The sequence below is a fragment of the Pistacia vera genome, unplaced genomic scaffold, assembly GCF_008641045.1.
Source record: "Pistacia vera cultivar Batoury unplaced genomic scaffold, PisVer_v2 Contig590, whole genome shotgun sequence".
Lineage (NCBI taxonomy): Eukaryota > Viridiplantae > Streptophyta > Magnoliopsida > Sapindales > Anacardiaceae > Pistacia > Pistacia vera.
In genome coordinates, this window is record NW_022196435.1 from 386,274 (window position 1) to 392,412 (window position 6,139).

Consider the following 6,139-nt stretch of genomic DNA (forward strand, 5'->3'; position numbering starts at 1 on the left):
AGTTGCCTCATCAAAGACTTTTTCTTTGAGCAGGAGATGAACCAGCAAATGGCAGACCCCGACTATAGCTGAGCCCCACAAATATTCTTTGATCTTTAGTGCTACCAAACTAAGACAACATGATATATCATCTTTTATTTTTGTTTAACAGTTATGTTACATGTAGAAAATTGGAATCACAATTTCGTATCCTAACTGTTTTGGCATCTTATGTATCAATATCTCCTTAATTACAAATATAGTCACTTATCATATTTATTATTATATAATCAATCATATCAATTGGAATACAAAGTGAAATCTTAATTTAATAGGCATAGTATTATTGTTATTTTAATATTATTATCGATCTAATAATATTATTTTTAATCTAAGGAGGAGCTTTCTTTTCACCCAATTACTTTCCAATGGTTTCTCTAAATGTTTCTAATAGCTTGCTGTTTACTTAAAGAAGCAAGAGTTGCTAAAATCAAAATTAAAAAATAATTTGTTAATATATTGCATTTTAAAACAGGTTTCCCAAGAGATCTAGATGGGCTCAAGTAACATTATTCATGTCTTGATTTATGGCACTAACTCTAACAAGCTAACTTTCTAAAGCTGAATAATAAGTAAAACTGCTTGTATTTGACTTTAATAGGTTTATAACAAAACTAACTACAGAAAATTAAAATACTAACTCTTTTTTATTTTTATGGAAAATTTCTGCTTATTTTCAGCAAAATTAGTTGATTTTATTTAATAAGAAGGAAATATTCGGCCTGTTAGTGTCAAGTACTTAAGGGTTCTAAGCCTCCAACTAGTGGTGGTCCCAGGATTTTGCGTGGAAGGGGACACCACGGCAATTTTTATATTTATTAAGTTTGATCGCTGTTGAACACTCTACTTTTCCCTTGTAACAATATCATCCATTACCCTAAAAGAGTTGGCCTCTTTCATCCATCTTTATAAAATGAACTGAAGCAGATTTTCTTCTACTTCAAGTTTATTAAAAACTCTCAACAGTTTTTTTTTTATTTTTTTTATTTTTTTATTTTTTGGGTAATTAAGCTTTTGTAAACCAAAAAAAGAAGGGCACCTCAAAAGGCAATGAACAATCTGCTACTGGACAGGCCTAGAAACAGGAAGCGAAACAAACTACTCTCTAAAAGGAGTACAGTAACAAAAGTCCCGTAACTAGACATACTCGGAGTCTAGGGCTAAAATAAAAAACAGTCCAAACAGCCTAAACAAGGCCTACAAACACTTAACAATCAAACCCCATAAAGGGACAAAGAGTGGTCGAGGCTAGCTCGCTCCAAAGCATCAAAGGAAAATAGAGTCAGGTCGACTCCACTCAATAGCCAGGTTCCTACTATCAACCGAATCTTCAACTTTCTTTAGATCCATAGCACGGTACCGAACAGTAGAAATCACATAATCTTTGATAGAGATGGTATCTTTGAAATTACCTTTGAATCTTTGTTCTTTTCTTTCCCTCCATAACATGTGGATCGTGGCACCAATGGCTAACTTACCAAGAATAAAAAGCAGCTTGTTACTTTTTCATCTATGAGCCAAGGAAGATATAAAGGTAAGCCAAGGGGAAGCTCGGTAACTCAAATTGCAAAGGTAGATGATATGGGTCCAAATCTTCAAGGTGAATGGACAGCCAAAAAACAAGTGATCCAAGGACTCAACTCTTGCACTATATGGACAGCAAGACATACCATTAATCATCCCAAATTGCATCAATCTGTCTTGAGTAGCAAGTCTTCCTCTTATAGCAATCCATAGAAGAAGACTTTGATGAGTTTTGGATCCAAATAATCTTGTCTTCACAAGTGCTAGGATGGAAGTTAACCGAATTCTTGATCTCCAAAAGTTCCGAAGAATTAGCACTCGGCCATCTCCAAGAATCTTCCCCTATGATTTTCTCCACTCTAGCATTAATGCCCAAGCCCAAATCACTAACATCTCTATCCCTATAGGATTCTTTCAAAGGATCTTTAGGTGCTAATTAGGGCTGTGCAAAAAAATCCGATATCCGATATCTGATCCTAATCCGCTCCGCTCCGGAAAATTCGGATATCCGAAAATTCAGATCGGATACGGATCAGAATTTAGCATAATCCGAATATCCGGATCGGATACCGGATCGGGATTATTAAAAAATCGGATATTCGTATCCGATCCGGATTTTGTTAAACTACGTCGTTTTGAGTTTTCAAAATTAAATTCACCCTAAGTCCCTAACAGTGCTAACACTAAGTCACTAACACTCTAACAGTCTGTCTAAGTATAGGTCTATACTCCAACTCTCCAAGTCTCCAACGAAAAATACAATAGTCTCACAATCTCACTCTGACTCTCTGTCTCAGACTCGAACACGAACCCTAAACAGTAAACACTCAGTATCTCTCTCGCTCGACTCGAACACGAACACGCAGTCTCACACTCTCGCTCACGCACAGTCGTCATCGTCAGTCGCACAGCCTCTCAGTCTCTCACAGAGTCAGTTTCACTCTCTCAGACCAGATCGCGTCTGTCGTCTCAATCTCTCACTGTCTCTCTCGCTCAAAGCCTGAAACACGCACAGCCTTAAGCCTTTCACTCTCTTAGACCAGAATCAGTGAATCACCAGATCTCATCTCAATCTCACTCTGTCTCTCTCGCTCAACTCTCTGACTCTCTCGGTCTCTCTCGCTCGAATACGCACAGAAAGAGACACAGTCAGTCTTAGTCAGCCACTCTCTCGGTGTCTCACTCTCTCTCGCTCGAACACTCTCAACTCTGTCGGTGTCTCACTCTCTCTCGCTCGAACACTCTCAGATCTCAGTCTCCCTACCGATTGAAGCCCCAAATTGATTGTTGTCACAGCCTAGGGCGACTGCCACCACACTGTAATAGCCTGGTGCGATTTCGTTTGGTTTTATGATTGAATTATTGATTTGCATTTTGAATTACAAGGTTGATGGAGGCTGGGTTTGATTCAAACTTTGCCGATTGGGCTTGGTTTTATGTGTGTTTCCAAAGATTGTTGGTGGCTGGATTTGATTCAAACTTAGTGACTGGTTTGATTTTGTTTGTTTGATTTGTGTTTCTAACGGTTGCTATGGTTAATTTGGGTTTGACCTAATGTTTCCTACCATTTGAAGATACCTGAAATATCCTTGGTACTGGATATAATCTTTCTAAGTACTTTTTAATATGGGTCACAAATGCTATGTTTTCTGATGAAATCTTGTTTGCTAATTGATATTATATATTTTTTTCATTATAGTAGTAACAAATGCTGGGACTTGAGTGAGAAATAAGATTGTTAATCCTAACTTGCAACTATGGGCTTGAATTGTGATTAATTATGCTTCAACTTCTAGTTCTAGGCAAGATTATCTGTGCAATCAATGTAAACGTCCTGGGCATTTTGCAAGGGATTGTCCAAATGTAACTGTATGCTAATGCAACAACTGGGGACTGCCGGGGTGAGAGGACTTTTTGTTACTTTTTTAGTTTCTACAGAAACTTTGATCTTTAAAAATCGGATTAATTTTGCCCCGTCACTGGCGCCGCCACTTGTGACTGTCTAAAGGAGCCCGTATGCATTATATCAGGTCATATGGCCCCTCAATGCCCCAAATCAGGCCTGGCGCCTGAAGTTAGAGGTCCTTGTCGCGACAACATTTGCCATAATTGTGGGCAGACTGGCCATTGTAGCCGTGATTGACTGATTGTGTATCAATTTTTATCTGCAACAAGCCAACAACTGTGGTGGGAGGGGTCACCAAGCTTATGTGTGCCCATCTGCTCGGACGTATGAACACGGCCTACCAACGGAGATATAAAACAGCTACTGGGTTGAATTAATCCATTGTGATTGCACATTTAGTCATAATATTGGTTGATTATGCATTGATTAGTTATGGTTATGGAGAATGACTTCATTTTATGGGAGACGGTGACTGGAATATGTGGGTGTGGTGTTCAGAGTTGTGTAGGGATAGTTGCTGATAAGTATAAGGCTAAGGCATTGAGGAATTTAGAGATTCAGAATCAGTGGATGGTTAATCTCTTATGCCAGCTTCAGGGGTTTGTTAGTTTGATTAAAGATCTTCAGTCTAATTTCCTCTTATTTGTTAGTGTAACAGAAGATGCCCAGAGGGTGAATGGCAATACCAAAGTTGGTGGGGCAGAGGATGCAGATGCAGAGGTGGGTTATACTCGTTTCAAAGCAATAATTATTGTTGTTATTTTTCATTGTTTGACATAATATTTTGCCTTTTGTGCAGTGATGAATTGAAGCACCTTGGTCTTTCTACGTGGGGTGGCAACTGGCAAGGGACAAGACTTGATGGTCAATCTAGCATTTACTTGAAAAGTCCCCTTGTTTTTCTCTTGTTGTCTTTTTGATGTAAATGCCACAGGAGCATTTCTGATTGCAGTGCTGCTTAGTGCTTATATTTGTACTTTGTAGTAGTTTGTAGTTCATTGAAACTGTTTGCATCTTAGATTATTATTATTGTTCACTTTGATGTTGTTCCTATGAAATGTGACACATTCTAACTGCTTATGTTTGTAGTTCATTGAACACCCAATGAAATGAAGGATTGAATTATTTGGTTTTAAATTTTAATAAGGAAATCTTAAAATTCGGATAAAATTCGGATATCCGATTATCCGATCCGAATAATCGGATATCCAGATAACCGGATATCCACATAATTCGGATCGGATTCGGATCAACAAATAGCTTGATCCGAAAATTCAGATCGGATCAAAAAATGCCCTATTCGGATCGGATATCCGGATTTGCACAGCCCTAGTGCCAATTATCAAACCATAAAAAGGTTAGTTTTCCATTACCCACCACGCTCCTAATCAAGTGTATAATCTTACTTCTAAGCTTAAGGATGTGTCTCCAAGCCCAAGAGCAAGAATTCGGGATGACAACCTCCCAAAAGCATTTTCCCTTAAGAAGATATGTATTCATCCCAGAAGTCCAAATAGATTGCCTATTAGTTTGAGATAAAATCCAAATGTGTCTCAACATGGCAACCTTGTTCCAATCACCAGTGTGCATAATGCCTAAACCCTCTTCCTCCTTAGGAGCACAAACAATATCACTAGCCACCTTGGCTTTTGAATTTTTCAAATCGACACCATTTGAAAGGAAGGTTCTTAAGGTAGACTCAATCTCCAGGCAGACTTTAATTAGAGGGGAGAATGAAGATAGAAGACCAGTAGACTTGAATGATAATAAGAACAACTTTGATCAATATTAATCTCCCTGCATAAGAAAGAAATTGGCTCCTCCAGGATTTAACCCGAGATAAAATCTTCTCCAAGAGAGGCTTCTAGTCCCCACATCTCTTGGTATAGGCTTTGTAAATGGATCTGTAACCATGTCATGCGTAGATATGTACTTCATGTTCACCTCCTTTTGTGCCACCCAATCTCGCACAAAATTGTATTTAATAACTATGTGTTTCATTTTACCATGATATTTGGGATCCTTAGTATATGCTATTGCTACTTGACTGTCACAGTTTACTCTCATTGGTTCAATAACAACATTAATTATTCCTAGATGATTCATTAACTGTCTCAACCAAACGAATTCTTGCACTGTAGCTGAAAATGCTACAAACTCAGCCTCCATTATAGATAAGGCTATACATGATTGTTTCTTACTGCTCCAAGATATGGCCTTGCCATTTAGTAAGAAAACATATCCGAAAGTAGATTTCTTTTCATCTAAATCTCCTCCCCAATCAGCATCGTGTAGCCTTTCAAGTGTAAATCATTTCCTTGATAACATAATGAGTAATCAACTATTCCCTTTAGATATCTTAAGATTCTCTTCACTGCTTTCCAATGTGCTTGTCTTGGGTCAAATTGATATCTGTTTATGAACGTAACAGCATAACAAATGTCAGGTCTTGTGCACATCATGGCGTACATGAGACTTCCAACAACACTTGTATAAGGAACATTATTTATTTGTTCATTTTCTTATGGAGTCTTTGGACACAATTTATGACTCAAAGTCTCACCTTTCACAATAGGGCTCTCTATGGGTTTACAATCTTGCATATGAAATCGTTCAAGAATTTTCTTAGTGTATGGTTCTTGTGAAAGATATGCTAATTTCCTTGAGCGA

The 6,139-nt window shown here is 37.9% G+C and overlaps 1 pseudogene; it reads left to right on the forward strand.

The window, feature by feature from the left end:
• Positions 1-2,953: 2,953 nt before the first annotated feature.
• On the forward strand, positions 2,954-3,824 carry LOC116109886 (annotated as a pseudogene).
• The last annotated feature ends 2,315 nt before the right edge of the window (positions 3,825-6,139 follow it).